The 27,122-nt window shown below is 34.1% G+C and overlaps 2 long non-coding RNA genes across 2 annotated transcripts; both read right to left on the reverse strand.

The window, feature by feature from the left end:
* Positions 1 to 12,832: 12,832 nt before the first annotated feature.
* Positions 12,833 to 14,104, reverse strand: LOC124896529. The gene is made up of 4 exons (XR_007052908.1): positions 13,545 to 14,104; positions 13,330 to 13,456; positions 12,972 to 13,251; positions 12,833 to 12,889 (listed from the first exon to the last, which is right to left on the reverse strand). It is a non-coding gene; the product is annotated as an uncharacterized LOC124896529 (long non-coding RNA).
* A 7,536-nt stretch (positions 14,105 to 21,640) lies between these two features.
* Positions 21,641 to 25,738, reverse strand: LOC107863808. The gene is made up of 3 exons (XR_001672439.2): positions 25,582 to 25,738; positions 24,665 to 24,797; positions 21,641 to 22,071 (listed from the first exon to the last, which is right to left on the reverse strand). It is a non-coding gene; the product is annotated as an uncharacterized LOC107863808 (long non-coding RNA).
* Between the last annotated feature and the right edge of the window lie 1,384 nt (positions 25,739 to 27,122).

Consider the following 27,122-nt stretch of genomic DNA (forward strand, 5'->3'; position numbering starts at 1 on the left):
AAATTTTAAATCTACCGTATGGATCTATGTAGTACAACAATGCAATGCAGAGGAATCAAGCTATGGAATTACATTAGCAACAAATAATAAAACAAATATGCAATATACACTACCCGATTTGATAAGAAGCTAGCAATACAACCTATGTACCCTCACCTAAAGAAGTACCATCTCTCACAGTATAATCATGCATGTCAATGCAGAAACGATATTGAGACACTCACACTCTTAAAAAAGTTCCAATCAATGTGTATAGGATATCATAGGATTGCCCTTATTTTCTTTACTTGAGTATTTGGGACAGTCGGACTAAGATCACCATAGGACTTTATTCGTCTTTTAACGTAGGCTTAGGGTTGGTATGGTAGATTTGGGACTTAGTGACTAACCCTCCTTAATAATACAATTACATTTGGGGTCCACATCTCAACCATTTTTTTCTCTTTCATTCCTCCCTTATTTATCCCTTATTGCTTATTCAGGTTGGGTGCGGTTTCTTTTTTTTACCCCACCCAACCCTATTTTTTTCTCTTATCTAAACCTTTTTTCATACCCAATTTCAACTACGCACCCCTATTATACCACCCTCAACTTAGGTGATTTGCCTGAGTTAAAGTGCAAAATATCCTAGGAAGGACCAGGTCCAAAACAAGTTCATTGTAACTAAACTGGGAAGGTGAATGGTGAAAATAAGAAAATAGGTCTATGTAGGCTCAAATCAAGGATCAAGAGATAATTTTTCATATTAGGGCAATTATTTAGGCTAAGAGTAGACTAAATCAAGAACGGCTTATGATCATGTCCTATCCAACTATCCTACATCCTCGGCAAGACTAACGAGAAAAGTTCTGGATTAAATGCATAAAGGAGACTAGGTAAGTATCTCACATACACGTGGTATAGGGTTGTATTACCAACTACTATCTATCCAATTCATGTAAATGCAAAGCTATGAGTATTTTCTCCATAATCCTAATGCCATAATAAGATTCACAATAGTCACACAGATATTCATATCACACAGTTCATAAAAACTTTTTGGAGGAGTATTTTTTTCTCAAAACACTTAAAAATAAAGAAAATACAACTGTCCTTAGGTTCCTTATTTTTCTCTTAATTAAACAAAAATGAAACCTAACACATACACGACACAAACACAAAATGACCTAAACATGCCAAATCTACTAAGAACAGACTCCAAGGAAAAGCGATACAACAACAAAACTCAAGAGGACATCTTGACCCACAAGTAACCCCACCCCCATCGAATGGACAGGTATTATCCCCAATACATTAGGCATCTACAAAGAAAAAGAGTTAGGAACATAACTGTGGAACCTTAGATGCACATATTTAACATCAATCACACTAACAAGATACCTTGGATTGACTCCCAAGCAACGATTGATTTAACGCCACAGCAAGACGTGGGCACCTTGATTACTCAGACTTCATCAAAGTAGCCAAAGAGTTGTCCTCTAAGGTCATCAACATAGTTTATTACCATAACCACCCTCATGTCAGTTGGCTACTTCATGGTTCTACGAATATTAAACATGACTTCCTTATCATTCAACCTGAACTTAAGCTCACCTCTTTCTATATCCACCAATACTCTACCCATGGCTAAAAATCTCCTTCCCAAAATTATGGGTATTTCAAAATCAACTTCACAATCTAAGACCACAAAGTCAGCTGGAAAGATGAATTCATCCACTTTTACCAAAATATCAAGCAATATGCACACAAGTTTTTTCACCATATGATTTGCCATCAATAAATGCATCGTCGTTGGTTTGGGAGGTCTCAAACATCAAGTTAATGTGTTCACCCAAGTCACACTAAGCTCTGCCAAATTTAGATGACCCAATCGTACAAAGAATTGAGAAGGCACCGAGGTCACCTTTTTTGCACAAAGATTGAGATTTAATCGCATTATAATGATGCAAACCACCAATATCCTTATAACTGATAGTGCTCTTCTTTGTCACCAAATCCTTTATAAATTTCACATAGCCAGGTATCTTCTCAAGAGCTTCAAGAAGAGGGATGTTCACACTTATATCCTTCATAGCAATAAACTCCTTATACTTTTCTTCTTCCTTTTTCAATTTCAACCATTGAGGAAAAAAATAAAGAGTCATTGAATAGGCTTCAACACAGGATCAACTTCCTTCCCCTTACTTTTATCCTTCTCAACTCGTTTATCCTCACCCGTCTATTTCTATGATGACTCATCGCTAGTCCCCACGCTCTCAGATTCTACTTTGGGTGCCTCATCAATATCAACAACATCATCCTGAACTATATCAACTATAGGAATAGGGGATCTATTATTTCCTCCCCATTCTGAGTGGTAATGGCTAAGCAATGACTATCATTCCTTAGATTTTGTATAGTGTTACTTGAAAGAGTGCCCGGTTGACATTGATTTAAATTAGTCGATATCTGACCAAACTGCTAATCAAGCCGCTTAATCACAATGGCATGAGACTCTACCTTCTGGCTCGATCCTAAATTACCTGGATTAATCTTCTTAAGGAAATTCTCTTAATTTTATAAACCCTTAACCAGCTTAGCAAGCAATGCTTCCATTCTCGAATCAACATCACAGTTCCTAGGTGGAATGTATGTACCACTCTTCTCTTTATAATCATTCTTTCACCTCCAGTTGCCATCTCTCTCGGTTCTAATACCTAAATTTGTCCCCATAATAATTTCAACCGTGATTCTCTTGCCTCGAGTTTTAAAAGTCTTGATTAGAACCTTGACCTTTAGCTTGAAAACCCGGCATCTCTCTATCAAGATACTTTGCCTATTTATCAATATCAAAATCGTACGACCTAGGAGTTTTACCATATTCACCCACAACATTCACCTTTTCTGAATTCATAGTTGCAAATTTCATAATCAGTAACCTAATTTTCGTCCTCAACTGTGCAACCTCTTGAGCCACCGTATCAGCAATGATTCGTTATTCATTGAAAGCACCAATAGAATAAGTACCGGCTCCTCTTTCTACCTCCTAAGTAAGTCATCCTCGATTGGTACTAGAAACCCGATCTAAGATTTTTGAAGCTAACTTCCAGCGCAAGCTCATTAAACCTCCACTAGTAATAGTATCCGCAACAACTTTGGTATTGGCATTCAGGGCTCTATAGAATATCTCAAGAAAATTCCTCCCTTAAATCTTGTAATTGGGCACCATCATCAACTTCTTCTTGAACCTCAACCATGCCTCATACAGTGGTTCAGAATGCAATTGCCTAAAATTATAAATCTCATCCTTTAGGTGCAACTTTCTAGAATGTGGGAAAAAATGATCTAACTATTTTCACAACTCATTCTAGTTAGTGATGGACCGATGAGGCAATTCCCCTAACCATAATGTCCCTTTGCCTATAAGAGAGGATGGTAACAAACAGAGTCTTAAAGCTTCCCGACTCACCCTGGGTAAATTATACGAAGTGCAAATCCCAACAAAATTCAAGATATTCATGTTTGAATCATTAATAAAGCTCAACTTACACCATTATTTCTATGCAAGGTGGATGTCGTTAATATATACCCAATAAGAGTTAGGGTCGAATCCACACGGAGTGTAAACTAGTTTTCTATTTCTAGGTGTGTTGAGAGTTAACTAAGTATTAACCTGTAATGTAAAAGCTAATCAAAACATAAAATTAAAATTGGGGGGGGGGGGTATGGATGGAAGTTTTGTTGAAAACAATAACCAAAAGCAGCTCTAATACGAAGTTAGACAATTGTTGAGTAAATCAAATGAGAAAGATCTTAGGATTATGCTCTCCTAGGGGTTAGTCATGTATGGGTAATCAAGAGTTAGTCCAAGGTTTAGGTAAGAGTTTGGGTAGGCTATATTTAGGGTATTATTGTTAGTCTTTCAACAAAACACTAAATTTCATTCATGGATTCTTTCGAATACCTCATGAGCGTGACAAATTCATCAACCCAACACCTCCTACTGGTACCCTTATTTCTAAGATCATGCTTATGAACATAGCTAAGCCAATAACATCCCTATTTCTAAGATAATGCCATGAGAGAATGCGGTATAAAAACGTGAGTGAGGGGTGGGGCCACGTGTGGTAGGGGTTGGATAGGATGAGGTGTTAAATTTTGGTAGGGTAAGGTGTGTGGGGAATATTGGGTGAGTATATTATTTGGTGTTGTTATTATTGTCTTTAGAGGAGGAATTATTGGATAAGATAAGGGTGTGTGGTAAGGGTGTCATGAATGGAATAAATTTTGAAATACGAAGCTTGGGAGGATCAAAAGAACATGTCTACAAATGTTAAAATTTTCAATAATTTGTTTGAAGCATTTTGGAAGAGAATCGGGAAAGAATTGAAGTGAAAATCGTGAAGAAGCTAAAAATTTGGTATGAGAAATATTGTTCCCTATATAACTAGAAAAAGAAGTTAGTTTACAATGAATGGCCAAATCAGATTTTGGGCTATAAAGTGTAAAGTATATTTTTGGCTACTTAAATGTAAACTATATTTGCTAGTTAAACTTTTATATAATTATCCCTTAAATTCGTTATATTCGAAGGGTTATAATTTTAAAATTACATGTATTATTTATTGTTTCTTACGGTGTGTCCTAAATTAATAGTGGACAAGTATTGTTGGACAAAGGGAATAAAAAATATCTCTGAGGTTCCTCAAACCTTTTTTCTACTAAATAAGATGGAGTATTTTTGTAAATAAGCAATTTCTCAAAAATTATACAATGCATGTTATTTTTAATACAACAACCTAAATAGTCAACAACAACAACAACAAACCCAGTGTATTCCCACTTAGTGGGGTCTGGGGGGGGTAAGATGTACGCAGTCCATACCTCTACCTCTGATGAAGTAGAAAGGCTGTTTCCGAAAGACCCCCGGCTCAAGTCACGAGATATCACACACACACATAGTACAGCACAGCAGCAGATGACATAACATAGATACGGCACCCATAGGGAATATAAAACAGAGTAAAGCAGGAATGCAGGAATAATAAAGCAGAGGAAAGCACACAGATTTGTAATAAACATGGAACACGGAACACGAAACACTGAATACAGAATCATAACAGGAATACACCCCCACCAATTAATTCCCTACACTAGCGACCCGAACTGGCCCTAATCCTCTGCCGTAATTCGCATCTTCCAGCCCTTCCTATCTAGGGTCATGTCCTCGGTGAGCTGTAACTGTTCCATGTCCCACCTAATCACCTCACCCCAGTACTTCTTCGGTCTACCTCTACCCCGTCTAAAACCATCCAACGCTAGCCTCTCACACCTACGGACCGGGGCATCCATGCCCCTCCTCTTCACGTGTCCGAACCATCTCAATCGTGCTTCCCGCATCTTACACTCCACTGAAGTCACACCAACCTTCTCCCGGATAGTCTCATTCCGAACTCTATCCCCTCGGGTCAGTCCACACATCCAGCGCAACATCCGCATTTCTGCCACCTTCATTTTTTGGATGTGGGAGTTCTTAACTGGCCAACACTCCACTCCATACAGCAAGGCCGGACGGACTACCACCCTATAGAATTTGCCTTTAAGCTTGGGCGGCACCTTCTTATCACACAGCACCCCCGATGCGAGTTTCCACTTCATCCATCCCGCCCCAATACGGTGCGAGACATCCTCGTCAATCTCACCGTTACTCTGGATCACGGACCCGAGATACTTGAACTTATCACAACCTAAATAGTCAATAAACAATAATATCAGGATAACTAATTTCATACCTAATCTCAAAACCCAAATGCCCCTTTAGTCCATAATTAGTTTTAGAGAAATAAGTGTTTGATTTCTATTACTATTTGTTATTTCATGTAGTTGATTATAGTGTTATTTTGTTATATTATTGTTCTGCTACTATTTTTTGTTTTTGCTAATATCTATTGTCTCTTGTATTGTACTTTCATTTACGCCTTTTTCAATTATTTTTACTGAGCTTATAGTCTATCGAAAACTATATCTTTTACATCACCTCTGAGGCGGAAGTAAGATCTATGTATACCTCCATATCCCATTATACTAGGTATGTTATTATTGTTATTTAAGAGTAACATTTAGTAGGTCTTTGGTTTTAGAGAATCTTTAAACTGTTCTAAATGATAAACTATGTACTTCCTGCTATTTTAAGTTAGAGTCATAATTCGAATTTCAATCTTTTTTAAAATTTTAATAACTTAATAGAACATAAAATCTTTAAAGTTTTTGAGCAAGGCTTTCTCATAAAAAGGCATCAAAATCATCTTAAATTTGTCTTGGAAAGTTGACTTTACACTCAAACTACTTCGACGGCCTATTATACACATAACCTTGTTCAAAGTGAAATTATTTCCACCTTAGAAGGTGACATGGCAAAGAATGTATATTCACCTTCCTTATGGTGCGTGAAAGGAAGGGGAAAAAATCATACAATGACAAAATTATACACGTGGTACTAGTTTATTTGTCCTTATATAATTAAATGTTTTTATTGTTCTTCTTAATATAATATAATTTTATTCATTAATTATGTTAGATTCTTCTTATTTTTTATTTTATTTGTAGGCCACCTTCTGTAAAACTTTTTTTTCCTTTTCTTTGGTTCTTCTTCAGCAAACCTCTTGAACAACAATAACAACAAACACAGCGTATTCCCACAAAGTGAGGCCTGGGGAGAATAAAATATACGCAGTCCATACCGCTACCTCTAAAGAAGTATAGAAGTTACACGTTCTTTTATTATTTTCTATTTTTTTGACAAAGAATTTCAAAATAAAATTAATATCTCATCTCGTTCTTTTTTACCTATAATTATAAAAATGGGCCTTAAACATTTATCCATGTCAAAAAAAGTCGCTACAATCTATTTTATTTTCAAAGCTAAGAATAGCTAACTTTCAGATTCATAAATTCGAAACCACAAACAAAAACCTCGAATGGTTAATTAATACTCGATAATCACCATGCTTTATCTGTGTATTTTGTTTTCCGTTATTATTGTCCATTTGTTTCTCTCTGTTTACTTTTATTTTGTATGTAGTGTCTACGGTGCAATTTTTTGTTGTATGTTGTGTGATGCATTGCAGATTTGTTATGTGAGAGAGTAGTATTAAGATTTTTGTTAGGGGTAGGATTGTTGTTAGGGGTAGGAGTAGTAAGTGTTTTCCAAAAGATAATTACTTATTGTATTGAATTGTCTTATTTAAAACATTTTCGAATATTTTGGTCGTTGAATTCAACGTTTGGGTACTCCTAAAACTAATGCGTTTTGGAGGTACTTTTATTTAGTTTTTGGTTAAAAGTTAAAAGAAGAGCAACTAAGTCTTATACTAATATAAAAATATTCTGTTTAGTTTAAACACGAAATTACAATTATATCCATTAGGAAGTTTTTAAATAGAGGAAATTATAACTTAAAAGGACAACAATCAACTTTTAGTGGATATTTTTGGTCACTCAAATACTTTTATTCATGCTTTTATGATAACTAGTTTAATGTACGTGCGTTGCACGTGTACTTCAAGTCAACATAAAAAGTCGCATATAAAAATAATGAAGTACATATTATTACAATTGAAGTTATAACATATGTAATATTATATTCATTTAAATACCATTTATTCTTCTAATTTTAGTATATGCATGTCAATTAATTAGCATGAAGTACATAAAAAACAGATTATTGAATAGCAATTAGTGCTAAAAATAAATGCAATAATTGTTTAAATGATAAAAATGAGAGGTACGAAATTGATACGATAGATAAATAAAATTTATAAGTTTTTGATAATCGTAGTGTTTGGATCGGCTTTCACATACCTTAATAATTTCATGAGATACTCATTACCTCTCACTTACCATAACAAATAACAAGGAACTCAATTCATCAAAACTTAAAAGAAATCATTTTTGTCTCTATTGATATTTATGATTTCCAACCTTATTCATATAATCAAAAATTTAGAATAAGGACTATTTAAATTTAAAATTCAAATTTATGAGACTATTTTTATTATTTTTCTCCCATCTTTTAAGTTACCATTAGCAATTGATTGCTTGAAATAAAAATATGCACAAACATAAATGACTTTATTAGGGAAAAATAAATCACTTTATATATTTTTCTATATTAAGTGAAAATATGAGGAATTGACTTTACGTATTTGCTTGTCAAACCAAATACAACTAACGTATTATATATACATTAATAAGTTTTAGGTGTTATCTACAAAATATTCCTCACTGAAAGTACAGATAATAAATTTTAGCACCATAACTCTACCAAACCCTTATTGATAACTGTATAATCTAATTTGAGTCTTGAATACAATCTAAACGGATGTCCTAATACTGCACATTCTTGGATCACAACTCACTTCTTGCTTGTTTTCCAAGGTCTCAAAAACATAATAAAAGTGTAACTTCATTACTTCTATAGATTACTGCATGAAACCTATACTCCTTCAATTTCTTTTTATTCGTCACAATTTGAATTTTATCCAATATTTTAAGATCTATTTTTTCATCATATGATATGAGAAAAATTATAATGTACAATACTTTTCACGCAGTTTTGAATATTCAATTTTTAATCTTAAAATATTAAATTATTCAAATCTAATATAACTTTAAAAATTAGTCATTTTTTATACGATAGAACCAATAAAGAAAGAGAATTTGTACTCAATTTGACACCAAATTTAATTACAAGCATGGAGAAGTTAATTTAAATTTCTATGGACTAATTGAGATTGAGGGGTGTACATGAACGTGCAATTTTCAAGTACAACAAGAAGTACCACAATGCGATGCAAGTGAGTAGGCACGAATATGATTCATGCACATTTACGAATCCAATTGCTACATTCAACTCAGACAACGACTCCATTACCCTTACCTCTAGTGATTGCTATTATCACTATGGAATACACATAAGAAATTGAATTAGAAGGAACTTGGTTGATTTCTCCATCACAAGTTGTATATGGCCTGGAACTAAATTGCTTTTCTTAAACCTCTTGAGTTGTCTTCTCAATTTTCTCAATATTAAGGAGTCAATTCCTCATATAGTCACTCAACTTAGTGAAATGTTACTTAGTCTTGCTAAAGAAACAGATACATCAGGCACAACTTGGGAACTTGTGGTGATGCCACGAAACATGACAACTAAGAACGTTGTGAGTTGTGACAGGGTCAACGACTTTCAAGATGGACATTTATGCCTTTGAAGTTGTATTGTTGCAATTAATCATTGAAAAAGATGCTGCAATTATGGAGGAAAGTCGATAATAGTTAATTCTTTTCTAGTTGTCTTACGTGTCTAAGCTGCTATAGAAAACATGAACACAACACCAATAGGTACAGAAACCCCCACGTCCTTGATTTACTTCAATGGAATACTTACAAAGCAAAATTGGCAAGATACAACTTTCCGTGATTAGTTTTCCATAAACAAAACAACAAAAAAGAGAAACAAAATAGGCTTAAGTCATCGACAGGCTCTCAAACATTCCGAAAATTTACTTTGACCCCTTAACTAACGCCTGTACCTATCAGGCCCCTAACCCTCCCGAATTTTGATCCAATCAAACCTTTTTTGTCTAATCAGCAACAGCCATAGAGTGTGTATAATACACTCGCCTAACGTGGCAAAATTAACCAATTAAAAAAAATACATGACAGATTTTTTTAATATTTGATTTTGCCCATTTTTTATTTAAATATCTATTTAATAATAATTTTTTAATTAAAAAAAAAAAAAAAAAAAAAACCCCACACACCCAGTCGTCTTCTTCACACCCCCTGCCCCATCGTCTTCACACACACACAGAGTCAGCAACTCCATTAACAACAGTCAGCAACACACACACACATAGTTGCCTTCTTCACACACACCTCCCCCGTCGTCTTCACACACACACACATAGAGTCAGCAACTCCATTAACAACAGTCAGCAACACACACACACAGAGTCAGAAACACACACACATAATTGTTGTTAAATCAACAACTCCACAACTCCATTAATAAATGAAAAAAAAATTCTTAATCAATTAACTAATTTTGTAAAAAAAGAAACAATTTTTTTCCACATCTTTGATGTTGTAGACAATGGTGAAGAATGGTTACTTTTTTCTTTATCTTCTCAAATACTTTCATATAAAATGCAAGAAAGTATCTTTTTGGGGCACAATAATGATTGCGTCAAACACAAGCCAATATGACATACATTTCAAGTTGTAACCATATTTCATTCAATGAATTTCCTTCGAAAATTACAAGTAAATATATAAAAGAAAGCCAACAATCGCTAATTAGCAAAACGATTATTGAAAGATCTATAACAAGTACTTTTGTCTCTTGTCTAAAATAGTACTTCATTACTGGAAATTTGTTCATCAACGGGCCGCTGTCCCAAAACTGAAATATCCTCGTAACGCTTCCCAACATTGTTCTTCTCCCAAAGCTTATGAACCCCATAATCCACTGCCCGTTCAGCAAGCAAAGCGCCAGTGATGACAAAAGCAACATAGACAGGAGTACGGCGCATAACAACTCTGTAAAATCCTTCAAGAATACCACCACCACTGCTTCTTCTAGTTGTTGATTCCATTTTTACTATGTAAATTCCCTTTGGGGTTTTGCTTAAGATCTATCAATTGGAGTTTCTCCATTCTTTGATATTGTCTTCAATGGTGAAGATTGATTAGTGATTTTGTTGTTAATAAAGTTGCTGATTTTATTGGTAATGTAGTTTCTCCATTTTGTTGCTTAAAATTAATTTCTCCATTTTCTATGGTTTCTTATTGCTTCAGAAGAAGTCACGGGCAAGTGGGGTTGGGGAGTTGGGGGAAGAGGGGAAGGAGGAGGGGCTCTTTTTTAAAAAAAAAAAGAAATAATTATTATTAAAAAGTATATTAATAAAATAATTTAAATATAAGTTTTTTAATTAAAAAAAGTAAAATATTATTTATTGTACTATTCACGCGCCGTGCCAAATCAATATTTTGTTCCTGATAGGTATCAATTTTAGCACTTGAGGTGTCTGATAGGTACAGGTCTTAGTTGAGGGGTCTAAGTGAATTTTCGGGACAAGCTTGAGGGTCTGCCGATGACTTAAGCCAATAAAATACTAGGCATAAATGCAAAAGTAAAAGAAGTCAAAGGTTCATGGTTATAACAACTTCAAATTTCAATTTCCTGGTAGCTTGAGATTTGGCAAAAACATCGTTGATGATTCAACTCCTACTCCCAACAACAACACCTTTCTCCACAGCAGAATCGGTAGACAAAATTCAAAAAAGAAACTAAAATTAATTTATGATGTCCATAGGTATCAAAATGGATAAAAGTGGAGGTATCCATTTGACATATCTACATAACATTTGAGATGCCTGAAGATATTTGTGTTTCACCACCTTTCCCTGTCCACACCACATTGTTCAAAAAAGCACCATGTTTTTCTTTCTTTGTGTCTCCAATGGGACCCAATCTCCTTTCTACTTCTTGTAGATACGGTCATCTTTCCTATTGGCTTTGCCTCTTCTGTTTCCTCTTTTTTCTCTTTTTGTCTTGAAAGTGACCCTGAAATCACTTCAGATGCCTTGTTTTACTTTTCAGACTTAAATTTCTCTGCTAAATATTCCTTCATTGACACTCATTTATCAGTTTCTTTAGTATTCCCTTTACACTACTAAAAAAAAGGAAAACCGACCACAAGTGGTTGGTTTTCCTCAATTTTCGACCACAAAATCGACCAAACTGTGTGGTCGGTAAATTAGTGGTAGCTTTTTAAAAATCGACCACAAGTGGTCGGTTTTTTAAAAATATATATTTATTTTTAAAATTTATTATTATGTTATTAAAATTTGAAAAAAAAAAATTTAAAAAAAACAACCATTTGTGGTCGATTTTTTTGGGAATTTTTTTTTTAAAATCAACAAATGTAAATGCTTTCAAAAGTGTACAACACAACAATAGTTTCAAAAGTGTACAAACTACAACATAATGTCTAAATTCAAAGTACAACAATAGTTTCAAAAGTGTTAACAACTACAACAATAGCTTCAAAAGTGTACAAACTACAACATAATGTCTAAATTGAAAGTAAAACACATACAAAAGTCAAAAAACTAAAAGTCATCTTCATCGAATTCGTCCTCATCTTTCATATCCTCATCTATGCTGATATCATCCAGGGGGCCTAGTCATTTTGTAGCCCGAACTGCATCACCAAGACATGGAGGAATAATTCCTGCAGTCTGAATGAAAGAGATGAACTGCTCCTGCAGCATCCTAATTTGTGATGAAGTTTCCTCCTCCTTCTTCTGCGCCCTCTCTCTCTATTCGGCAAGCTCTCTGGTGAGTTTAAAAACCGTATTTTCTAATCTTTCAATGGTTTCTCTATCAACTGAAGGGCTAGAGTATGCAGGGCCAGACGAACACCTAATATTCTCTCCAAAACAATTGTTGTGGTATTTGTAGTAATGACATCTAACTGCAGGACCCACAACTTTTCCCCATAACTCCTCCTCTACATGTCGGGGTAGTGGGTCATCCAGACTTTCAGGAGTCTGAGTACTACGATACTTACTAACGAGTTGTGTATATTTGTCCTATATTAATTCAAAGTAAAGTTAAAATTAGAAGTCAAAAAATATTAAAGTACTTATAATTGAATAATATAAAATTTGAGAAAAAGATTCATAAATGCAATATTTGTTTCTTACATGGGCAGCTTTTGCACGAGGTTCAACCCAGACATCTTCATCAGTCGGGTTCTTTTTCTTCAGTCGGGTTCTTTTTCTTTCTCAGATGAGTCTCCTCGAATAGCTCATCGTATGGTATGCCCCTACCCTTTTCTTTTTCCTGCATATGAAAAAATTATCAACGTTCAAATAATTAAAAATTTAAATAGAAATAAACAATTAAAACTGTAAAAGTTACATACCATTTTTTTCCTGCACAACAAGGGCACTTTTGGCACCCGCAATATGTAGGGAGCCACCCTTGGATGATGTCTGGGCTTTCTTTTCTTTTTCCCTCAGTAATTGGTATTCTTTGTTATTCCAAAGGCAAATATATTGTTGCTATAAGGGTTCACTAATCCAATCAGGTTTTACCAACTTGGTTCGGGCATGATCCAACAGACCGTTAAACCTGAATCTACATCTTCTGAAAAAGTTCCTCTTTATAAGACATGTATTTGTATCATCCCACCAGTAAAATTTCTACAACAAAAATAAAAATATAATATTCAATCTTTTGTTCTAACAAAGTGTTAAGTAGTCAATAAGTTAAATTCTTACATTAAATTCTTTAAACATTCTCTCCCTGTCAAGTTCTGGAACCTTTTGCCAATTGGTCCAGTAGCCGTTGAAGTTCCGACAAATGCATTTTCTCATAACTTATCCAACTTTAGCATCCGGCCTAAACCTACAACACAAGATCAAATAGTAATTTCATAGAGAATAATAATATAGTAATGAAAAATGAATAATGTTATTATATTTAGAAATCTTACCCTGTCGCAAATGGAATGAGACAACACCTCCCATAATTATCTCTGTCTCCTGGCTGCGGATCAAATGATGGTGGATGCACTGACGTGGGCAGATCTGAAGCACCAGATTGAGTGCCTCCAAGCTGAAGATCCGACAACCCAATAGATCCAGCAGAATCACTGTGCGAAGCTGCTGACTGCTACAGGAGGGTATCGATGATGGCACATGTTCGGATATGCCAGCGGCTATCTGATAGTACTGTGATGGTCGTGGCATGGTAATAGGAGCAGATTAGGTCGGTATAGACCCATCAAGTGGCCCCACATGGTAGGAGTGGGAACCGAATGCTGGGACAACCTAGAATATGAGGGTCGTGTTGTCGGGTCAGCAAACCAACCCTCAAATATATGAATACTTGTCGGTCATCTATAAGGCGAAAGTTGTCTTTTCTTTTTTGGTTTTGTAAGATCAACTTTTCCCTTACCTTTGTCACCTCTTCTTGACATCTAAATTATATAAAGTTAACAAGTACTTAGTTCCCACAAAATAAATATATAAGAAAACATTCTTCATAACTAATTTCAAGTTACTAATTAACATTTCAAATCGCTCCAACAACATAAGATAGACAAGAATATTTTTATTACTATATAAATTGTGGAACAGTGAAAACAACAATCTTAAACAGTATATTACATATCAAATCTTAAACGAGAAATATAAAGGTAAATATATAGTACAAAGCATAAAGACATCAATACATAATAAATACAACCTACACAACTAATCCTCCTCTTCAGAAGACTCTCCACTAAACCATTCACCCTCTTCGAAGGTTTCCTCATCTCCTACCCACTCAGCCTCTTCTTCCACAATATTAACTTCTTCAAATATATTTTTCGAGTGATTCAAATTATCCACTAAGTCAACGTCCACTAGCTGGTGATCAATCTGCATTTCCTTTTGATATGTAGTCTCCAGCACATTCTCAACTTCCACCCGTCCCATAGGCTTTGGTTTGATTACAGCCCACCAATCAGACTTGTCATTGCGCAATGGATAAGGATCATAATACACTTCTTTAGCATTTTACGTTAGAGCAAATGGATCGTAAATAGGATACGACCTATTGTGCTTCACTTCAATGATGTTATGCTCCTTATGTACTCTTGTGCCTCTTATTCTTGGATCAAACTACTTACATCGAAAGAGGATAATTTTTTTTATTGGAAAATCAGCATACTCCAGTTCTAAGATCTCGTGTATGATGCCAAAGTAATCAACATCATCATCACCCTTAACCCAAACACCACTATTGTTTGTTTTCCTTGTTCTGGAGTGTTTTTCGATTGAAAATTTGAACCTATTTACTGTGTAATGGGACATTGCATGAGCTTCAACTGGACCCAAAGAAATATCTCTCAAGAGTTGATCGTATGCGGCTGTATTTGGTGACTAGTGTACCTAAAAATATTATACATATATATATATTATATATATGTTAGTTGAGGAATGTGTAAATGTTTAAAATTTGTAGAAATTTTAATACACTTACGAACCTCATATGTAAACCATGTTACAAAGGATGCATACACTTGATTTTTGTGGAATTTAGTCCTAAAGGAACTGAAGATCCAACATACGAAACACAATTAGTTTCTTCAAGGGAATGATTAACAAATAAGATATGTTAAAATTTTAATCTCCTTACTTCAGAAAGGGCTCAACTTTCAGGAAATTTAGCAAGACATACAAAGTTGCTGCTTTGCGCTCCATGGGAGTGAGCCGGTGATGTATCATCTTTTTAGCCTTACAACCAGATTGCTTGAAAATTATTATCGGTTGCAAATGAGGCTCAATCACATCGTCCTGATGACAATTCGATCGGTTTCTTGAACAAGCAACTTCAATACGAAAGTAGTATGAACAAAATTGAGACGTTTCTCTTGCAAGATATGTCTAAACTATAAAGCCTTCCACCCTATGCTTATTTTTGGGACCCCTTTTAATTTTTCAATTGCCCTGCACAATCTTAAAATTAGATGTTTACTATATTTAAAAAACATATGTATGAATTTAAATATGTTGCAATTGCTTACCGTTCAAATTAATACATCCACCTAGTTTGAACTGGACCGCCTAGCTTAGCTTCGTGCACAAGGTAAATGGAAAGATGTTCCATCACATCGAAGAACGCTAGCGGAAAAATCTTCTCCAGCTTGTTAGTGATAACAACAATATTACTTTTCATTCGTGCCAGATTTTCTTCTTGTAATTTTGTGGCACATAAGTCTTTAAAGAACAAACTGATCTCTGCTATTAATTTCATATATTTTCAGGTATACCAATCAAAGCAATTGAAAGTAATTGGTCCATGAAAATATGACAATCATGGCTTTTTTTTCCATGCAAGATTCCTTGTGCCATATCAACCCTCTTTCCCAAATTTGAGGCATATCCATCAGACATCTTCAAACTTTGGACCCACTCATATATTTGACGTTTTTAGTCCAACTTGAATGAAAAACTAGCCTTGGGCTTAAAAACATTGCCATTGGGCCCCTCCTGTAAGTGCAATTCTCTACGTTTGTAATATTCTGATAAGTTAAGTCTACCCTTAGGATTATCCTTTATTTTGTCAGTGACATCCATAACTGTGTTGAACAAGTTGTCAAAATAGTTCTTCTCGATATGCATGACATCAACATTATTTCTAAGTAAATTATCTGGTCAATATTCTAACTCCCAAAATATACTCTGCTTAGTCCAGTTATCCCAAACGTCATATCCATCAAGCCAGTATAATGGTTCTTCGCTAGCTTTAGGCAAATCCTAAACTATCTCCCAGATGTCATGACCAGACAGCCTTTGAGGTGGACCATTATATTCCCTTTTATTCATTCTGAATGCATTCTTGAGTATCATAAATTCATGATCAGGTGACAAGAAACAACGATGACAGTCAAACTATGAATTTTTTCTGTCATGTCTCAATGTGAAAGATTTTTTTTCCATGCAGTATGGACAAGCAAGCTTTCCCGCTGTCATCCACCCAGACAATATTCCATAAGCAGGAAAATCATCAACAGTCCACATTAGATATGCACGCAGATTAAAATTCTATTATAGAGAGATATCTCAAGTTTCAACCCCCTCATGCCATAAAATTTGAAGTTCATCAATCAAAGATTGTAAGTAGACATCTATTCTATTTTTGAATTACGCGGGCCAGGAACAACATAATTCAGAAATACATAGGGACTAGTCATCAACATTCCAGAAGAAAGATTATAAGTAGTGATAAATACAGGCCAACATGAATATGGCGCAGCACCAATTAAAAAAGGAGAGAATCCATCTGCACATAATCCCAAACGAATGTTTCGTGGCTCAGCTGCAAAATCTGGATAAGTTGCATCAAAATGCTTCCAAGCCTCTCCATCAGATGGATAACACATAACACCAGTGGGCCTTCTATTTTCACTGTGCCTTCTCATATGAGAAGCTGAGCTGTTTGAAGCATACAACCACTTCAACCTTGGTATTAAAGGTAAATAATGCATCGCCTTAATAGCAATTTGATTTCCACTAGAACCACGCTTATATCGAGGGTGCTGACAAAACTTACAGGACTCTAGGTTAGCATCTACCTTAAAGTACAACATGCAGCCATTTTCACAACAATCAATTCTAACCGAGGAGAGACCTAACTTTGATACCAATATTTTTGCCTTATAGAAAGAATTAAGAACTTCCAAAACCGGGGTCAACTAACTCGGTAATAAGGTCTATCATTGAGTCCATTCCTCCTTCAGCAATATTTCAGTCAAATTTAATACTTAATAATCTAACAGAAACAGACAAACCAGAGTGTGAACACCCATCAAATAAAGGATGACTAGCAGCATGCAATTGTTTATAGAATTTTCCCGCTTCGCTATTAGGAACATCTTCGATATTTTCCCTAAAGTCCCCCCCTCCCCCCGTGTTGCATCCCAAAAACATCGTGCACCATTTCTGTCATGCTAGTATCTTGATATTCATTATGCTCTGCAGACCTACTACTTTCTCCAACAACAAAGTTATTTTGCGCAACATCACCATAAATACCACGCAATCTTAAAAAGTCCTCGTGAAACCCCTTTCTATAAAGATGTTCCTTCACATCTTCTTTACTTACAAGATTTATACCATCACATCTAACACAAGGACAACGAATAGCCCGAAAACGTGTTCAAACATCAAGTGTCTTAGCATTTTCAACAAATCTTTTGACACTTTCAACAAATTTCTCCCTAATACCCATTCTATTATCATTATTCCGTTGATAGATCCAGCTATAATCAGGTTCCATCTACGCAATCAATCAAATTCAACTAATTAGATCAAGTCACAAAAATTCAATTATCACCAAACATAACCACATTAAAAAAACACATTTAAAGTCCCCACACTTAATCGTTTTCAACCTACCAAGTCACCAAACATAACCACATTCAACCTACTAAGTCACCTTTAAAGTCCCCACACCTAATCATTTTCAACCTACCAAGTCACCTTAAAAGTTCATAAACTTAACCATTTCCAAGTGACTAAGTCACCAAACAAACCACATTCAAAATAAAAAATCTCCTTTAAAGTCCCTACACTTAAGCATTTTAAAGTGACTAAGTCACCTACCAAACCACATTCAAAACAAAAAAATCTCCTTTAAAGTCCCCACACTTAATTATTTTCAACCTACCAAGTCATCTTTAAAGTCCCCACACTAAATCATTTTCAACCTACCAAGTCACCTTTAAAGTCACTACACTTAACCATTTTCAAACAACTAAGTCACCCACCAAACCACATTCAAAACAAAAAAAACTCTTTTAAAGTCCCTACACTTAACCATTTTCAAGTAACTAAGTCACTTACCAAACCACATTCAAAAAAAAATCCCCTTTAAAGTCCCTACACTTAACCATTTTCAAGTGACTAAGTCACCAAACAAACTACATTCCAAACAAAAAATCTCCTTTAAAGTTCCTACACTTAACCATTTTCAAGCAACTAAGTCACCTACCAAACCACATTAAAAAATAATCTCCTTTAAAGTTCCTACACTTAACCATTTTCAAGTAACTAAGTCACCAACCAAACCACATTCAAAATAAAAAATCCCCTTTAAAGTCACCACACTTAACCATTTTTAAGCAACTAAGTCACCAAACAAACCACATTCAAAACAAAAAAATAATCTCTTTTAAAGTCCCTACACTTAACCATTTTCAAGCAACTAAGTCACCTACCAAACCACATTCAAAACAAAACATCTCCTTTAAAGTTCCTACACTTAACCATTTTCAAGTGACTAAGTCACCAAACAAACCACATTCAAAACAAAAAATTTCCTTTAAAGTCCCTACACATAACCATTTTCAAGCAACAAAGTCACAAACAAACCACATTCAAAATAAAAAAATCCCCTTTAACGTCCCTACACTTAACCTCTTTCAAGCAACTAAGTCACCAACCAAACCACATTCAAAAAAATTTCCCTTTAAAGTTCCTAGACTTAACCATGTTCAAGTGACTAAGTCACCAAACAAACCACATTCAAAACAAAAAATCCCCTTTAAAGTCCCTACAATTAACCATTTTCAAGCAACTAAGTCACCTACAAACCACATTCAAAAATAAAATCCCCTTTAAAGTCCTTATACTTAACCATTTTCAAGTGACTAAGTCACCAACCAAACCACATTCAAAATAAAAAATTTAAGTCCCTACACTTAACCATTTTCAAGTAATTAAGCCACCAACCAAACCACATTCAAAAGAAAAAATCCCCTTTAAAGTCTCTACACTTAACCATTTTCAAGTGACTAAGTCACCAACCAAACTACATTCAAAACAAAAAATCTCCTTTAAAGTTCCTACACTTAACCATTTTCAAGCAACTAAGTCACCTGCCAAACCACATTAAAAAAAATCTCCTTTAAAGTTCCTACACTTAACCATTTTCAAGTGACTAAGTCAACAAACAAACTACATTCAAAACAAAAAATCCCCTTTAAAGTCCCTACACTAACTATTTTTAAGTTACTAAGTCACCAATCAAACCACATTCAAAACAAAAAAATCTCATTTAAAGTCCATACACTTAACCATTTTCAAGTAACTAAATCACCAACCAAACCACGTTCAAAACAAAAAAAATCCCCTTTAAAGTCCCTACACTTAACCATTTTCAAGCAACTAAGTCACCTACCAAACCACATTCAAAACAAAAAATCCCCTTTAAAGTTCCTACACTTAACCATTTTCAAGTGACTAAGTCACCAAATAAACCACATTTAAAACAAAAAAAAATCCTTTAAAGTCCCTACACTTAACCATTTTCAAGCAACTAAGTCACCTACCAAACCACATTCAAAATAAAAAATTTCCTTTAAAGTTCCTACACTTAACTATTTTCAAGTGACTTAGTCACCAAACAAACCACATTCAAAATAAAAATCCCCTTTAAAGTCCCTATACTTAACCATTTTCAAGTAACTAAGTCACCAACCAAACCACATTCAAAACAAAAAAATCATCTTTAAAGTCCCTACATTTAATCATTTTCAAGCAATTAAGTCACCTACCAAACCACATTCAAAACAAAAAATCTCATTTAAAATTCCTACACTTAACCATTTTCAAGTGACTAAGTCACCAAACCAACCACATTCAAAACAAGCAACAACAAGACCAACAAGAAGATAACAACAATGCTAGTGAATCGAATAAGACAACACACGGTTTCACTAGACTTCAATATGAACAATAACAAGAAGATAATAACAATGCTAGTGAATCGAACAAGGCCACACACGGCTTCACTAGACTTCAATATGAACAATAACAAGACTTTATTATAAGAAAATAGAGAGAAATCAACTTACTTTTGCTTGACCTAAATTAAAGTGAAAGAGATAAGCGGTCACCGAATCTAGATTCAGATGTGTTGGTAGCGCAAAGATACTAAATTAAGAGCATAGGAATAATTTTGAACCTTTCATTCAAAGCAAAAACATTTGATAAACAGTATCCTAGCAGATGAATAATTTTGAATCAATAACACCTTCAATCCAACTAAACTCATATAAATAACAAGAAGCAAAATCACAAAAGGAAATCAAGAATCTGAAAAAATGACAACTAAAGATTCCAACTTTAATAGATTTCTACCATGCATAACTTTAACCAATATCAAATACGATAAAATATTCCAACATTTCAATACAAAACTTCACCTTTAAAGTATCTAAACTTAATCAATATCAAGTCACTACGTCACCTCACATGTTAGCAAACTAAACCACATTCTAAATAAAAATTCATATTTCAAGTACCTAAACTTCAACATTTTCAAGTCACTAAGTCACCTCCTAAAACAACAAACTAAACTACCTTCAAAATGATAAATTCACATTTCAAATACCTACACATAATCAATTTCAACCTACTAAGTCATCACCACATTTCAAGTACCTACACATAGTCAATTTCAACCTACTAAGTCACCAAACTAAACCCCATTCAAAACAAAAATTTACCTTTCAAGTACCTACACTTAATCAATTTCAAGTGACTAACAATACAAGGAAATAGTGAAATTGTGCGTCATTTATGTCACAAATCTGTCACAAATTATAACTTGTGATGAACTTATGACAGAAAAACGTGCATCTCAAAATCAAGGGTCATAAATTCATTGTGACGGATTTAAATTCCGTCACAAAATTATTGTGATGGAACGGAGAAGATCATCCGTCACAATATAAATTCTTATATTTAACTTAAATTCTGTCACAAATTTGTAAGAGTTTTGACAAAATATTATGTCATAAAATTGTGACAAAATAATTTCTGTAACAAATTTTTAAATCTAGTCACAACTATTGTGACAATATATTTCATTACAAATTATTTGTGACAAACTAATTCAGTCACAATATGACTGGAATTGTAACAGTTTTAGGATAGATTGTGACAAATTAAATCTATCACAAATTTTATTTGAATTTTTAATTTTAATAAATAATAATTACGAAATAATATATATATATATAGATAGATAGATAGATAGAGAGAGAGAGAGAGAGAAATTAATTAAAAATAATTAACCATCATAACAAAACAAACATAATACACGATTTATAATAAAAAAAGTTTGAAGTTAATTAGACATGCAAAATCACAACTTCAATAAGCAAAAGTCTACCAACGTTTAAAATTTAAAGCAAAAGTCTCTTGATTTTCTCTCATTTGCAACACCTTTTTCTCAAGTATTTTGATGCACTCTTCGGCAACATGATCGGGTACTAAATTTGTCGAATTGATAGAATTTTGATCTTTATAGAAGGTTGAATCCTGAGAGCCCAATCCATACACACACTGGTTTTTTTCTCCACCAACAACATCAAAGTACATGCGATTTATATCGAGTTCTTGATCTTCTAATGAATCATTTAATGAGCCCAAAAGAGCAGTAGCTATGACGGCCTCAATTTTACCCTAAAAATTACAAATAATCAGCCACCAAATATTTACTAGAGCAATGCAATAAACAAAAGCAACCAATTTTATAAGGTTTTCCCACAACAGAACACACAACAAAGCTGGAGCCCTTCCTTCAAAGTGAAGGCAAGGTAGGGCAACAAAACAATACTAGAATATGATATGAAGGTAATATGTTGAAATCCTCTCCATCAAGGGTCAATGAGCTGAAGAGCAGAGCAAAACAGAAGCCTTGTCTGCTAAAATCTTGCAGCTCAATGCACGGCTCAAGCAGGCCTTACAAGCATGCAATGGTCTCACTCGCATCTATAAACCTGTTCTATGGAATATCAAGAACAGTCTCATGAAGTTGAAACAAGATAGCACAGTGAGAGTCCAGTGAAGGTGTATTTTAAGTGGTCCTGTGAAGTTGAGGTAACATTACATGGTGAAAACTGAAAGAGAGTTACCAGCTTCATTCAAAAAAAAATTAATGATGAACTAGCAATGAAGGCGAAAACTTTAGGTGTGTTTTTTACCCTTTAGTTTAACTAAAACGAGCTTGAAAATGAAACAAATGGATAGTTAACTTACATAAGTATTGTCTTATAAAATTGGAGAAAATATTGTGTTTAAAGTACTTGGGAAGCAAATCTCTAGACAACTCGGGGGGATTCCAGACAACAAAACTACCACCATTATGCCTACAAGGAACAACAGGATTTGTGTATGCATCATCAACCAACTCATACGTCTTCAACAGAAAAGGTGCAGGAGCTGAACTAGACCCTCTGTTACTATTTTCCATGAATATACTTACCATGTATACTCATGCACCAATTGTTTCTATCTCAAGTTTGAAATTTTTTTATGAAAACAGAATTAATAAGTGTGAACTATGAAGATATTAAAGGGGAAAGATTAGAGTTTCAATGAGAAAGGGAAGAAAATTATTATTACTAATAAAAGAGTGAGGTCATAGAGGTGAGGGTATAGAAGAAAATGAAAAAAGGGGAAGTGTATGTGACTCAGCTCAGAGTAGCAGTTCACTACCTTTTATAAGAAAACAGATTGTTGTTTTATAAAGGCCTCATCTAGACTCGTATGTTTCTAGCTTCCTCAAGAAATCTAAACCCCATTGAATATGATCACACACACCACTATAAACTTGCACATCTTAACTGGAATGTATTTTTTCATTAGAATTTAGAACCTTAAAAGAAAGAGTGTTATAATTCGAACTGGAACAATGCTACATATCCACTCATTTTGGTAATTGACATTTAACATGTAACAAAGTTTTCCTCACTATTTCAAAGAAACTCTCCCAAAAAATTGGACCTTCTACATCAGCGTCAACCCCTTTTCAAGTACTGTTATTACAAAATATAAATCTATATACACTCTTAACTCACAGAATACTTATCCAGTCAACACCTGAAGTACTACCAGAATATCACTCACTATATCTGGAAAGAAAAAAGGTCATTGGTGCATCCTAGCTAATATCTTAAGAACCATCTAATCCACATCCAAGAGACTTTCGACATACTGAGATAGTGTGTATGTAGACCTTGCCCCTATCTCGTCGAGGTATAGAGGTTGCTTCCGGAACTCAAGTATAGCAAATCAAAGTTGAACTTACCTTAAACAGGTCATGAATTTGCTTTCAAAACACAGATATCAAAATTGAGTAATGTGATTCGTATGAAGTATCTACAATCTGCATATCCATTTTACACAGATATCTGAACTTGTTAGGCAATGAAGTTGTTTCTTATCAATATGGAGAGAAGGCTTTCTATGTCTTGATCTCAATTGGATTCAGGAATCTTAAATTCAAAGCCTATGATGGGTAACCCTTTTTCTTTTCTTGGAATAAAATAGTTGTTTTCGCGATCAAGAAAGATTAATATAAAACTATTTCATATTTGACATATCTGACGAAGAAAGAAAGAAACAGGCTCTGTCATTATAATATGCTAAGAAAAATGTATGAGGTTTGTAATTGGTTAAGTGAAGAGGCTTGATAAACTATGACAACTATAATTTTGAACTTGACAATTTAGGCTATCTACTCGAGAATCTATTACTCACTACAAGAGTATGTCCCTACAGGAACTTTCTAGTTAAGTTGCTCAAAGTACTAAACAGATTGAAAAGAGCCTAGTAGTTTTGCTTAGAGTGGAGTACACAGGGTATATGTGTATAATAAAATTAAAATTTCATGTATATAGTATTTTTTCAATCCCCTCAAGCCCTCTATTTCACTTAAGATTGAGACCTCCCAACTCACACCTATGATTTAGACTACCTAAATCAAGTACATACAAGGTTTAACTATTTGTCTAAGGTAATAAGACTATAAACAGGAACAGTATATGCATAGCTTCAGTTCCGCCCATGTGGAGCAAGGTCATAAACAAATCTTTTTCTATAACTTTGGTGTCCAAACAAGCTTGTGTGCACTCCATTAGCCACTTTAAAATGGAGGTTAGTGAGGTAACAACAATGTATTCGACAAATATTGTGCCACCATCACATTGCATTCTAAGTAAGAGCACATTTGCAGGTCTATATAATGAGGATTTACGAGCCAACACAAACGCACCTTTCAATCTCTGAACCAAACAGCTAATTCAACGCCACATTTTCTCCTTGACAGCAGCTGTGCAACACGATTAATCAATCAACACTTGCCGCTTGAATACCATGGCATGACAAGAAGCCACTCCTGAAACATTCTATTTACATACTACTTCAGTAAGTAAAATCATGACCAGGGCTATCAGAATGTGTTATTCCCAAACAACAACTATGTATTATCCCCAAACAAGTTGTGTTCAGCTATATGAATCCTCACTGACTATGCCTACAGTCGTAAAGAACTCTTTAACCTTGTTTGTGCATGGACAATGAAGCCTTCAGTGAGCTTTTATGAAAGAAAAAGCATTCTCAGGAAATGAACACAAAACAGGCAGGAGAATAAAACATAAAAGATCCAATGTTCTATCAGCTGTAGTCCAATCAGGGTTCATCTATCCAAAGATTAGTCACTTACCAGCAATCCCTAAGACATCCTACCAAAGAAATTAAAATGACAAGTTGCGAAAACCATAGGGAAGTTTCCTCTTACCCATTTTAGCATCACAGCACAAACAATTACTGTTAAATTCACTTTCTTGGTTTATACAACATGAAATTTCTTTACTCCATAACAAGGATTCTGCTACAGAATCAGCTAAAAACTGTAAAAGAAAAATGACATTTTTAGCTATAAAAAAATTAACATTTTAGCATCACAACAAACAAAAAAAAAAACTACTAAATTCTTGTCTTGGTCAATACAACATGAAATTTCTTTAGTCAATCAACTATAACACTGTAAAAAAAATTATACTTTAACTTACAAAATAAAGAATTATTACCAAAAAAAGGTTAAATTCTTTTTCTTGGTCCATAAAAAACTAAATTAAAACTGTAAAAGATAACTAAAATGTTTGCAAGTTATTGAAGAATAAAACGTACCTCAAATAAGGATTTCTGTGAAAAGGAGATTTGAGGAATCGAGAACAAGGATTTTGTTTTGAGGGAAATGGGTGAGGGAACGTAGAGGGAAAATGAGTGAAAATGAAGGGTTTTCTATGTTTTGAGGGAACATAGAGGGGAAATGAAAACAAAAAAAAATAGAGGGAAAAAGTGCGCCCAATTCTGTTTTTGAGGATCAAATGAATCAAAAAAAAAAAAAAAAATTTACTGTGACGGAATAAATCCGTCACAAATTTTTATTATATTAGGTTTTTTTAAAATTATTGTGATGAAATGTTCAATCTGTCACAAATTTAGTCACGGATTTGTGACAGAAAGTCATTATTTTCTCTCATAAGCTTTAATTTGTGACAAAGATATTTCTGTCACAAAAATTATATTTAAAATTGTCATAAATCTGTTACTCTTTGATTTTTTATATGAAAATAAAAAAATTTAAAATTTTATATTTATACAAAAATAATCCATCATAAATTCATCAAAATTTTGTCACAAATTGTGACAGAAATGTTCCGTCTCAAATATTCCGTCACAATTTTACCATTTTCTTGTAGTGTAAGTCACCTCACATGTTACCAAACTAAACCACATTCAAAACAAAAATCCACATTTCAACTAACTAAGTCACTTCACATGTTACCAAACTAAAATACATTCAAAACAAAAATTCACATTTCAACTCACTAAATCACCACCCAAGTCACCAAACTAAATCACATTCAAAACAAAAATTCTTGACGATTAGGCAAAATAAGAAAAATCTTGACCATTAGCTACAATCAATTTCCACATTCCCAACCACATTCAAAGTTCTTACAAATATGTTTCAGCTTAATATCACCATAAAAAAACCACCAAAATACTAAAGCGATAATGGAGTAACAAATAAAGTAAACCTTAATTTCCATTTTCTTGAAAATGTGAATTTATTTTTAAAAAAATTATAAAAATAAAGATTTGTGTGTTAAAGGCTTAGATCAACTTTCATGATAGGAGGTAACATGTCATCTGCATTGTGTCTCCACATTTTTGAAACGTTGCCAATCACTAGAAGCATTTGCTACTGTTTGCTAAAAGATTTTTTTCACAACTTAGATCTCTAAATGAGGAATGCAAGATAGTGAGAGATAAATCAAATATCTAATATAGCCTTACTCAGTTCATTATTTGGATGTCCAAAACAAGCATACTGAAATTACATAAACACACAAAAAATAGGAATACAACTAGAAAAGCTTCATGTGTGTGTTACTAAAAATGATAAAATGGGTACCTGAAAGTCGACGACAGCAGTGGCTGTGGTAGTCGGCGATGGATTTTGGGGTGGATTTTTGGAAGATAGTGTGTTTATGTGTGTATGGTTGCCAATTTTTGGAAGAGAGCGTGTGTTTGTGTTTGTGCGTGCGATTAGAATTGGGAAAGTTGAAATATTTTGTTGGTTTGGGTCGGTTAGGGTCGGGTGGGGTTGGGTAATTATATTTATTTTTTTTTAATTAACAGAAAATCGACCACATGTGGTC

Source organism: Capsicum annuum, chromosome 3 (genome assembly GCF_002878395.1).
Source record: "Capsicum annuum cultivar UCD-10X-F1 chromosome 3, UCD10Xv1.1, whole genome shotgun sequence".
In the NCBI taxonomy this organism is placed as follows: domain Eukaryota; kingdom Viridiplantae; phylum Streptophyta; class Magnoliopsida; order Solanales; family Solanaceae; genus Capsicum; species Capsicum annuum.